A 12882-nucleotide genomic window follows, 5' to 3' on the forward strand; every position below is an offset into this window, starting at 1 on the left:
GAAGGCCATATGGACACCTTTGTTCTTTTCTCGATGTTTCTCCAGTAGAAGGCGGGCGGCATGGATTGCATCGGTTGTTCCACAGCCTTTGACAAAGCCGCATTGATTTGGCGTGATGGTGACGATATGGCGGAGGCGGGCATCCAAGATCCGCTCGAATATCTTCATTGTGTGGCATAGGAGGCGGATTGGGCGATAGTTGGAGCACTCGGCCACGTCGCCTTTGCCTTTCCAAATGGGCACTGTTATGCTGGTGGTCCAGGCCTTGGGGACTTCGCCTTCTCTGACGATTTGGTTGAAGAGGTCGCATAGCGTCGCGGCTCCACGTTGCCCAAGCAGCTTCCACACTTCAGCAGGAATGTCATCAGGTCCGTCGCCTTCCGTTCTTCATCTTCTTGACAGCAGTTGTGACTTCTGCGATGGTAATTGGCGGGACGGGGCCAGAGACGGGGTCGGCACTGCTGATCGGCGGGTGTGGGAATTCTTCGTTGCTCACTCTGGAGTAGTAATCGCTCCAACGCTGGAGGATGGCGGGCGGGTCCCGTAAGACTTGGTGTTGGTCGTCCTGATATGCTTGACCTGGCCGATATCCTGGGTCGAACGATGGCGCATATTGGCAAGGCGATAGATCTTGTTCGCCTCCAGGCGTGTCCAACTCCTCGTAGAGCTTGCTATAGTGAGCCGCTTTGCTTTGCGACAGCACTCTTCGCCACCAACTTGGATGTTCTGTATTGTTGGTAGTCTTCATCGTCTCTGGACTGGAGCCACTTCTTCAGGGCTTTCTTCTTCGCTTTGATGGGTTCTTGCACTTCTTCGCTCCACCACCATGTTTGTTTATCGATGAATTTTCTTCCGGTTTCGTCCGTCCAAGGGTTGCGGACGCAGCTTCGAGATCTGGCTGGAGATGGTATCCCAGGTGTCCGCTACTGGCTGGTCAGGGTCCACGCCCATGCGGGCGAGCTCTTTTGTAAGCTCTTGCTTCCACTCGCGAGTCTCCACCATTTGATCTTTTCGGCGGTTGTTGTTCGTACCATTCGACGCTGGCCAAGGTCTAGGTGTAGGTCCATGACTAGCAGCCGGTGTTGGGGGGCGACGTTTGTTGATGGGATCACTTTTACGTCACGGACCAAGTTGAAGTGACACCTCGAAAGAGCCAGTAGTCGATCTGGGTGTCTCGGCCGCCGCTGGAGTATGTTATCTGATGCATTTGCTTCTTTTTGAAGAAAGTGTTGACTATGGCGAAATCATGGGCCTCTGCGCAGTCCAGCGCTCGTGTGCCATCGTCGTTACGGGCTCCTCGTCCTTGGCCCCCATGGACCCGTTCAGATCCGGTTCGCTCTTGACCCACGTGGCCGTTGAGGTCGCCACCGACAGCTACGTGTTCTTCGGGGGCAAATGATCGTAGGTGGGCGTCGAGGCTTTCCCAGAATCGGTCTTTCTCGTCGTCGGGGCAATTGGTTTGGGGCGCGTAGCACGATACAACTCGAACACGGCTGAGCCAGTGTCGTTCTTGAGTGACATGAGGCGGTCTGAGACTCGGCTGACTTCTACGACGTTGTCTTGTAGCTTCTGGCAGATCACGATTCCCACGCCGTTTTGTGCTTGTGCGCCGTTGTAATACAGTTTGAAGCCTTCGCCGATGTCTCTGGCGTTTGATCCTTTCCATTTCGTCTCTTGAATACAGGCGATGTCGACACGACGGGTCTTGAGTCGCCGGCCAACTCGCGCTTCTTCCGGTCATGGTGCCGATGTTGAGGGTCCCACACCGTAATCGTAGTCGTGGTCGGACTTGCTTCTTTAGCCTGTCCCGTCCTTGGGCAGGTAGCCTTCGTCCACTTCTCACGTCGCTCAGGCGAGGGCGCGCGTCGCCTGCAGGGGACGCCCTAGCATCATCGTCCAAATGTTGAGCCGTTGTTGCATATGATGCGACTGAGGAGGGGTCCGTCGATCGGCGCGTCGCTCCGCCTGACGTCGACGACCCTCACCGTTGGCCAACTTCCCATAGGGTCGTTGTTTCCAGCCGGCACCGCGAGGAGGTGGTGATGGGATTTTGCCAGCCATGTTAAGAAAACCACCGAACTATGCATAAACATCGAGGGGGATTGTTGTGAAAAAGATCAGCAGTTTTCAGTTTTTTGGAGTAACCATCAATGATGATCAAAAATAAGCACAACAACACGTTCTGGGTGTCGTTAAACACACCAAAAATGTCTACTGCCCTAGTTGGCTGCATTAATATCGTGGCGTGGTACCAGTCAGCTCAAGATCATAAAGCACTGCAAAATGTGGTAAAGGCTGCACAGAATAATAGTAGTACCTAATCCAGGACATGCATACATACATACATACCCTGCATTTGAAGGGCCAACTGTATTTAATAAAGACTAGCTTCACTTGGGAAATTTCCAAAGACAATGGGATCTCAGTTATAGTGCCATCAGTTGGATGAGTCAGAAGTATGGTGTATGTAATTAACTAAATACTTTTGTTTTTCTTCCCAGAGGCTAACATTATTAGTTCATTGGATACCCTGTACATAAATATGATGCATACAATTGCACATGAGTAAAACATTCCTGCTTTTCATAGTGACTGACCTTGACTTTTGTTGATGGGCACTGCAAAACACAATTTGAGAGAAAAGTGTATTCTCTTAATGGTCATTTAGTAAGAATAATGGGAATTTGGGCTATAAATGTAATGTATAAATGTAATTTAGCAGATCCTGTAAAAATCATATCTTCAGTCAGATTTCATTGTAACGCAGGTTTTGGAGGGTTTATGTGGAAATCAGTAAACACTGAAATATAGTATCCTTTAATATCACATACAGAGTTATTGTTTACAGTTTGCACATGAAATGACTTCATTCTTTTAAGCATGATACAGATCAGAACAGTAGAAATGTAATAATATTGTGAACTATGTACAGTGTCCATCTTATCTATGTTCTTTCAATGGGGAACCCCTTTCCTGAGGTGTGCAAGTGTTTAAACTGTCCAAGGTATGCCGTCACTCCTGGCTTGTGGTATAAACTGGGCTTGAAGTGGGCTGGTATGCTGTATGGACAGTTCCCTGTTTCTGCTTTGTGAACCAGAGCGTAGTGGCACATTGCGGTCTGACCTCCAAAGAACACCTTAGTTCTCCACAGTATTACATGTATTTTACCACCAAGCAACCCCCAACCCCAATTATTTTGAAAGTAATGTGTATAAGGGCACTTGACAATCCAATCCAGCATGAATTTGTATTTTAGTGCATAAGAGCAGCTAGGAGAAACCCAACAGAAGAGGGAGTTCTGTGTACACCCAAGGACGCCATTTAACTAACCGTGTCTTCTTTGATTTTCACCTAACCTTCTTTCATCCACTTCTTCAAATGTCATTTTCCCACGTAGAACACTACCTCATCTGTTTTTCCTGTGCAGGGCACATGCGTCTAGCCCCATTTCTCTCTGAGATTACAGCATCAGCTTGTCCAGTGGCTGTCTTCTGCTTGCAGTGTTCATGTGCATGAAGTGACAAGTGAAGCAAAAAAGGATACGCTGCTTAAGAATACCCAACTCTGTACAGCTTTATTACTGCCATATATCCACCTTAATAAAAGGATAAGTGACTGTGGCTGGTTGCTATGACTCTTTCATTCCAACAGATAGCACATCAGAACATTTTTTTGTAATAAAATACATTATATTTATTATTCCAACAGATGGCACATCACAAATTGTCATTTCATTTTATTACAACAAAAGATGTGCCATCTTTTGGAATGATAAAAGGAATGCATTTTGTTACAACATACATTACAAAAAATATACAAATAGATGGTGCACTGTAAACATTAACACTGAGGTCTACGTTGATTACTTCAATTTCAAACCATCTGAGATGGGTAGCTCAGCTAGTCACAAAAAACATTCTTCTGTAATGTCACCAAATTTCAATCAAATTAGTCAAAACATTTTTAAGGTTTTGGGGTATTTATTTTTTCTTTTGTAAGGGTGGTTTACCACTAAATATTCATAAATTGAAATGTCCTTTCTTAGTGGATACCAACTTGCCTAGATGTGCCACCCTGCCCAATTTGTTGGTGTTTTTGTTGATGAGTGAGTGAATGAGACAATCAACTTTACATTATATATTCATATACCATGAATATTCCTAGAGCTGGCTGCTCTTGCCAGACTGAGCAATCAGGGAAGAAGGGTCTTAGTAAAAAAAAGGTGACCAAGAACCCAATGATCACCCTGGAAGATCTTCAGCGAACTACAAAGGTAACCAGTACTGCAGCACTTTACCAGTCTAAGCTTTTTTGGCATCGTGTCCAGCCAACACATGAAAGCTTACAATGTGAAACAAGGCTGAACTATTTGGCTTCAGTTCTAAGTGGTAGGTCTGGAGGAAAGCATGCACCACTCATTGCCTCTGCAATGCTATTTCTAACGCTGAAATATGGGGGTAGCATCATCATGCTTTGGGGTTGGTTTTCAGTGGCAGGGACTGGGAAGCTAACCAGGATTGCGGACAAGTGAAACAGAGCCCAGTAGAGAGATATCCTTAATGAAAACGTGCTTCAAAGTGTTCTGCACCTCAGACTGGGCTGAAGATTCACCTTCCACCAAGACCCTGACCCTGAGCACAAATTAAAGACAACACAGACTTGAAAATAGTTGTCCACTGATAGTATTCATCCAGCTGAACAAAGCTTGACAGGATTTACAAAGAAGACTAGTAGAAAATCCACAAATCCAGGTGTATAAACTTTGTCATATCATGCCCAGGAAGACTCCAGGCTGTAATGGCTCCCAAAGGTGCTTCAATGAAGTGCTGAGTAGAGGGTCTGAATACTTGTGTCAATGTGATATTTAATTTTTTTTTTAATTTTAATAAAATTTCTAAAAAAACATTTTTTTGCTTTGTTTTCTGTGATATGGAGTGTTTATCAATGGACAAACAAATCTGAGTGATTTCAACATAAAGCTGCAACTTAACAAAATGTGTAAAAAGTGTCGGGGTCTGAATACTTTGTGGAGACTCTGTATTTACCAATGAAAATGATGCAGTTGCAGGCTTTTAGCATTGATTGTTGTTTCCCCAGATATCTTTTCTGCTTGTTAATTTTCATTATTAGGATACAATTAAATTAGCAAACAACAGAGGAAAAAGTAAATTAATAGGAAAACAACTAAAAAGTTTTATGCTTTTAAAGCTAGAGCAAAAATACTGTTGCGCACTTCCTCCCAATCTGCGTAGGTGAAATACGCGATAACAAATTCCAACACTAAAAGAGTTAAATCCAGCAATTCTAATGTCTCCAACAAACAATAAACAGTAAAGTTTGAGATAATTCTTTTGTTATCACCGTCAGGGTTGTGGCACTTAAGGCCTAAGCGTGGAGTATTTATGTAAGCGTTCATACCCAAAGTCTGCAATCAACCACTTCCTTCCCGCACAATGCCACCCAATGCGACCTGATTGTCTCCCGCAACTAGCCCTACACTCATGACATTCATTAGAATACTAATATTATATTTCTAAATGTCTTTTAAAATTTGGGAGTGGTCTCCCCTAGACTTTCTCATATACTCAGACATGGGGATGGATATTTGAGGAGTAAACCGTAAGACAATGATTGTATTTTTAAATTATGTACATTAAAGAACCATTAACAACAAATCAAATAAAATTAATAATATATCGAACAATTATTATAAAAGTAAAGTTGAATAAATCAGACTCTGCAGCTGTATGAATAAAAGGTAAAGTACCACTTCCAGTTAGATGATGATAGAAATCTATGTTTTGTTCCTAATACTTGTATGCAAAATTTGATTGACCTAAGTTAAGGCATACTCAAGTTATAGTGTTTATATACACACACACAGACAGACAGACACATAGACATAATTCCAAAAATGGTATTTTCAGACTCAAGGAGGCCTAAAACGTTGAGATTCATCAAAATCTCGAAATTGAATTTTTGGAGGATTCCAATACTTTCCCTATATTTTGTATACAAGAAAGTCTGTGAGGTCTAAAATGTTGAGATTCATCAAAGTCTCAACATCAAATTTTTGGATGATTACAATACTTCCCCTATACTTTGTACACAAGAAAGTAATAAAAAGCCCACTGCTCTGTTTTTCTGAATGCAGAATAAGAGAAGGAAGATAGAAAAAGACCAGCTAATTAAAGGAGATAAATTCAAGGTAAATAGACTTGGTGATTATGAAACTGGTTGGAACAAAAGCTGCAGCCACAAGCAATAAAGAACTTCTGGTCTAGTGGGAATTGGTCTGGGGCTTAACACTGAAAATGCAAGAGAACTTTTAGTATTTTTTCCACTCATCACTTACAAGAGGGTTACCAAATATTCAGATCTTAGGAGTGACATTTATTTATGATAAGCAATTATGTCCCAAGACGTTGATCTATTGTAATATCGGGATGCTGACATTTTCTCCTCTTGAACCTAGACATCGATAGTCATGTACCAAGATGAACTGGGGTGAATGAGAACTCACAACAACAAGGTGGTGCAAAAAAGTGCATAGTCCTTCTGTTCAATCAAGGCAGTGTCCAAACAAAGTACAATGCAGTGTTTGCATAAATAAATTTAAAAAATCCAATAAAAACAAGCAAGTCTCTTAATGGGAGTAAAAACCAGTTTGTTAATAATCAATAAATAATTCAAGAGATTAAAAACAGGAATTCTTGACAAGATCTTCTGTAGAGTCTGCCATTTTCGTCGCTGCACTGGAAGGATTTTTCAGGATCGGATAACGTAATCTCCCATCCGTCCGTAGGCTTCAAAGGTGTGCTGGGCAATGTTCCAAGGCTTTATACTCTTTCTCTATGTGCAGGCCCCTACTTAGGTAAATCATGCCATTCCAAACAAGGAAAAGAAGATCCAATGTCAGACAGAAATAGTTCAATGCCCATTTTTGTAGTTGTCCCTGTCTTATCTTCTAATGCTTGCCTAGCGGTTCTAAATGATGAGCCCCTGTGTGCTCCTTTATTCTATTGTAGGTGCAGGGACCCTAATTACAACCCCACAGTGCTAATGAGGAAACTGACAGAATTGACCACATCTCCACACGAATGCACGACCAACCTATCTCCTGTGACAGATAGGGGGCAGTATCACTCCCTTGAACCCTTGTCCAATACGCCAGGCACCAGATAAAAGTCCAAATGTTGACTTTATTTGTACAGCACAGTGCACAAAGCACCCTCTCCTCCACAATACTCATTAATTCACCAATACACTAACAATAAACAATCCTCAACTCCCAGACGTGTTGCCCTCCTACCAACCAGCTCAGCTCGCTGTCTGGGGGCTCCCACAGTCCTTTTTATATTCCCTGACTCGGAAGTGTTCCCAATCCCCAGTCCATGTGATTCTTTAACAATTCCGGGTCATATACAAAATCCTTTTCTTCACCCCGGAAGCACGTCATTCCCCTTGTCCATGTGACTCGGACATACTTCCGGGGCGTAAGGCAAATAACCATTTTTCCTCCCTGCAGCATCTCCTAGTGGCCCCCATGATATCCAGCAGGGCTGTGTATAAAACCTCCAATGTCCATGATGCCCTGCTGGTCTTCGGGGAACCTCCATACTGCAGGGAGGGCTCCACCTGGCGGCTTGGGGGTATTGGCCGAGATGAACGGCCGGCCATACACTGCACTCCTTATCAACACCCTGAGGTTTTGGTACCACACTTATCCACATCCATCAAACCTGAGCTGCAGTGCTTTTATTTTTAAAACAAAACATGCACTGCCAAGGACCTCTTTGTTACTTACCACACTCAGGCAGAAATGTGGAGGGCTAAGCCTTAATGAATTTAATTCCTCATCCATGCAATATACGATGTTCTCCTCAGTTTGTCTAACCCAAACAAATGGGGGGAAATAGAGACACCAGCTTGCCAACTTTGCTGGAAATGTGGAACCTTGGAGTATATTTTGAGCAGTTACACCAAGGCACTAGGAGAGGGAAGACACTGGTGGTGCCACTATCAAGTTCTGGAGGTTGTGACAGAAGCCATTAAAGAGGGGATTAAGTGGTGCAAACAGGTTTGTCTTTCTAAGCAGGGCATCAACTTCAATACAGCTGGTTAGCAGCCAAACCCCCCAAAACTGGAAAAAATCAAATTCACACTTAGAGGATGTGTACAAAACCTTTTCAAAGCCTGGCAGGATCTATTCAATAACATTTTAGTAAAAGCATTTAAATTGAGGAAGTAGGTTCACTCCCATCTTTTACTCCATTTATCTTTATTTATTTATTAATTTATCTATTTACTTATTTTTACTAGCTTAAAGTTTTACTCTGCTGGCCTGGGTGGGGGTTGCTTTGTTTCAAACTTTTTTTTGTAAAACTTGAGTTATTTGTATGGAATGTTATTTGATTTTAATAAAACCAATAAAATTTAACAAAAAAAAAGAAAACATTCAGTACAAGTCCATGTAAACACGATGCATTTCATTTACTTGTAATCTGTTTTGATTTGAAGGAGTAGCTTTTTTCCTAGTAGCAAAAGTTATTCTTTTTTGACTTCCAGTTCCTAAACAGATATAGCCATTGTCCGCAGAAGACCCAGCTCTAGGTATAGACCAAGCAAGCACCAGCTTGGATCTGCCAAGCCCAAATGGGTGCCAAAACGTCATTTCATATACGACCACTTGGGCACTGATCTCCAAAGGGGAAGCTTGTCAGTTTCATATGGGGTGAAGAGTGCACCAGTTCCCAAGTGAGACCCTCCGTCCTTTGTCAATTTTAGTTATGGATCTGACTGCATGGATCTAAAAGAGCGACTCTGTTTTGGATTTCTCAGCACTTGCAACCAAATCTGCTGAGGGGCAAAAATTACACACTGAGTATTTTAGGTACTTTTCTACTCATTTACTTGTTTTAATTTTTAAAACAAAGACAAATGATGCAGTAATATGACAGGGTTGTATTAAAGTGGTAATGAAGAATAAGACATTAATAATAATAAGAAACAGATTACCAGATTTGACAGGCATGTTGGAGCCCAATCCCATCAGCCTAATGTATTTAACAGTTTAATGGTTTATTATCAAAGAATTTAAATTTTTTTTTATACTACATGGTTCACGGGCTGTCGCTGGTGGCTCATGAATTGCTGTTGTTTATAATGGTAATGAGTCGCCACTCCAAAGATCACATTCAGTCCCCACCCTAATGATCGTCCTCAAATAACCAAGGGGGATAACTTGTCCCCTGGCTCTGATGATCATGCTCAAATAACTAAGGGGGCCTAGGTCTCCATCCTAGGTCTGATGATCGTGCTTGATTCACCAAGGGGGAGCTCAGATGATTGCAATCTGTTCAACATACCCCAACATCTTCAGTGCATCACAAAGACACTTACATGGGGAAAAGTGGGCTGCGACACCAGAAAGGTTGAGAAACACTGCTTTATTATAAATATTGCTCTCAAATTAGAATTACATACCAACTGTGCCACAGGCTTAACCAGCACATAATCCCAAAGAACAGAAGCAATCAATTGTTTAAAATTGGGAATATTTTACCATAACGTCTAGTACATTTTTTCTATTTACAAAAATATTTTATATTTTTCTCACATGTTTGCAAATCGTGGCCCAGCAGTAGTTGAATTACCATGAAAATACATTAAATACTTAATTTATCCCACCTCTGCATTCCAGTTTTGGACAGACTGTTTAATCAGCCATAATTAGCTGATGCTTTAGGGCATTGCCCCAGTTTATCAATAATTGGGTAGCAGTTGAATGAACTGTAACTACCTGTGAAATTGACAGGTTTTAAATGAAGGGGGTTGGATGACATTCACTGTCATTTGGTTGGATAGAAACAGAGACGATTACATAGGCTAAAAGGGTGCAGAAATGCAAATAAACATGTTTAGTCTTTACAAAATCATGCATAATTTGAAGAGAAACAGCACAGAATGTGGAGTAATGCAAAAGCCCATTTTTTTCACACAAAACAGATTTAAAAATAGTCCAACTGTATGAAACCACCTAATTTGGCAACCTCTAGCTAAAACGGAAAACACCTTTCCACAAGACAATGTGTTTACATGTGCTTCAATAACTCGGGTTATTCACAGAAATTTGATTTCTAAAATGCCATGTAAACCCTTATTTTGATTAGAGAAATCAGATTATTTACCTTTGAGAAACCTAGTCAACTGTGGTAAATTGCTCCATGAATAACCCAGTTATGGGGACATGTTAAACCTTAACTGGGTTACTATTAAGGATTTTTCTGTCTGTGCATGTCCTTAGCACTCTGTCAGCTTGCTCATGTATTTGCTTCGCACATGCTTTTAGCAGCCACTGGTAGAAGCTTTGACAAAATAAATTTTCAGGGGCAAATGTTAGGGTGATTGCGTTATTACTTGAAATTACCTGTCTCGGTATTTCAGAAATTGCTAAATTTATGTTGATGAGCTAAACATACCTTGCCAAATTCAGCAACATAACCTCGAGAGCGGGTAACATGTTAACAGTAATTTGCATCATGTAGTCCGATTATGTCTTAAAGTAACAAGCTAACACAACACTCAACTTCGGTTTATTAACTGTCAGGGCCAAATGAAAAAAAAATTGCGCACGTCACCCCCTATTACTGCCGTGCCATACACTACGAGCTATTTACATTGGAGCAACTCTCCCTTATGCTAGCATGTACTGTTCTTCCCCAGCACTATGTGCCAAGCAACATTTTGAAATCATATTGTCAGTTATGCACATTCAGTTTTAATGGTGTTTCATAGCTCAATTTACAGAGTAGGAACAACAACAGTGAACAATATGAATATAAGTGATGCCGACAAAATTTTAAAAAGTATTAAAAATGTAAACCACTGACAGTAATGTTATTCTTTATTAATATACTAATGTTAATGTTTTTCTGTATTGTAATTTTCTTGTTAAATTCTGTTATGTTTTGTTAGTATATTGTGACATGCAGGCAGTTGGTGATGGGGAGTAGGGGAACAGAAAAGGGTGGAATGCTGTTAAGTGATGGGTCTGGGTAAAGGGCTTCTGTTCTGCAAAGGGCGGACCTTCCACTTAGGAGACAGAAGAAGTTGGTGGAAAAGGGAAGGTGCAGCGAAAGGATGATTTGAGTGGGAAGACAGGAGACAATAAACAGCAGTATTTGTGGTATAGAGGAAGACGGAACGTGAGTGGCAGGAGATAAACTGATTGGTAGGGAATGCCAAGATAATGCAATATAAAACTGGGAACTGTTTGTTACGGAACAGAACAAAGACTCCCAGGTAAAACTCAGAAAACTCCAGTACCTCTGAGTTGTGTTTGCTTATTACGCTTGTTGTTACAATATTATATTTTGTTAATATACGTTTGTTGTTGTAAATAAATATGACTATTCGCTGAACTAATCTATTGTGTATCATTTTTAAAGTAGCCGTTCAGTTATCCATTATTTCTCTAATCCATCAAGGCCTCGGTCCCAACCCCTGATGGATAATCGAGGCTTTACTGCATTTATAAAACACAGGAAAATGGTTGCAGGCATCATGCTTATACTCGGATTCACGGGGACAGATGATGATATGTAACTCTTTTTTGCGAAGTTCAATGTCGTCTTAGTGTTTTGACAAAAGAGAACCGGGTTATTACCTTTATCTGGTTATGTACGCGCTCAGTCTAGAACAGGGGTCGCGAACTCCAGGCCTCGAGTGCCGCAGTGGCTACAGGTTTTCATTCTTACCATCTTCTTAATTAGTGACCAGTTATTGCTGCTGATTTCTTCTTTTAATTAACTTGACTCAGGCCCTTGTTTCGTTTTCTTTAATTAGCAGCCAAACAATAATGAGACACAAAACAAGCCACCACATGACCAGCTCCCCTGTGCCTATTACACAGTATCTGAAATTAAAGAGAGGTGATGGTCTTGGTAAGGTTGATCTCTCAGGTCCCCAAAATATTTGACAGTGCTCTTAGAAAGAACAGAAAAACACCAGTTATCGAAATGTGTACTGTGGCAGAATGAGAGCAGCAACAAGCCATGGAATTAAATAACGGGTTTAATTAAAAGCAAGAATTGGCTTCTCATAAAGAAACTAATTGGAGTGAAATTGATTGGAGTTTGAAGCCCGAGTTTAGCTGGTCATCTGTTAGCTTGTTTCACCACTCATTTCTGCTTGGCTGTCACTTAATGAAGAAATGAATCAATTCAGATGGCTGAACTCAACTAACAGGGCTATTAAAGCGATGGGGAAAAAGTTAATTAGCAGTGAAAACTCGTCAGTGATTAGGAAAAAGGTTAGAATGAAAACCAGTAGCCACTGCGGCACTACAGGCCTGGAGTTCGTCACCCCTGGTCTAGAAGGAACAATGTTACTACGGTAGCCGACGAGCTCAATAATCCCTATGCTCTCAATTAAGATCAGTGACCGTGGTGAGCAGCGTGCGCACGCGCCTGAGACTTTCCTGATGTTTCTGACAGGTCTCGTGTATTGACTCGTGCTCGAGGAGTTACACAAACAGAGAGCTCTTTAATGTCGCGTAGTACTTTTTTTTGCAACGATAGCTATAAACACGAAAGTGCAGAACGTTTAATTCTATTAGTTTTTAAAGACGAATTAATTGTATATAGCGGGTACACGGAACTATCCATTTAATATTAAGGCTTCGGTTTCAAGTGTATTTTGATTGGCTGCGTCCATGCCAATCAATAATGCGTAGTACGTTGTCGTTGAAACAAAATTATTTTATAAAATTCATTGGCTCCTGAAATTGTCAATTACTTATCCACAAATCTGATTGGTGTGATGTAACCAAAACTCTTCCTCCTCGTCTTCTACGGCCTTTCCCCCAGCTTTTCTGAAAGC

The sequence above is a fragment of the Polypterus senegalus genome, chromosome 11 (genome assembly GCF_016835505.1).
Source record: "Polypterus senegalus isolate Bchr_013 chromosome 11, ASM1683550v1, whole genome shotgun sequence".
Taxonomy (NCBI): domain Eukaryota; kingdom Metazoa; phylum Chordata; class Cladistia; order Polypteriformes; family Polypteridae; genus Polypterus; species Polypterus senegalus.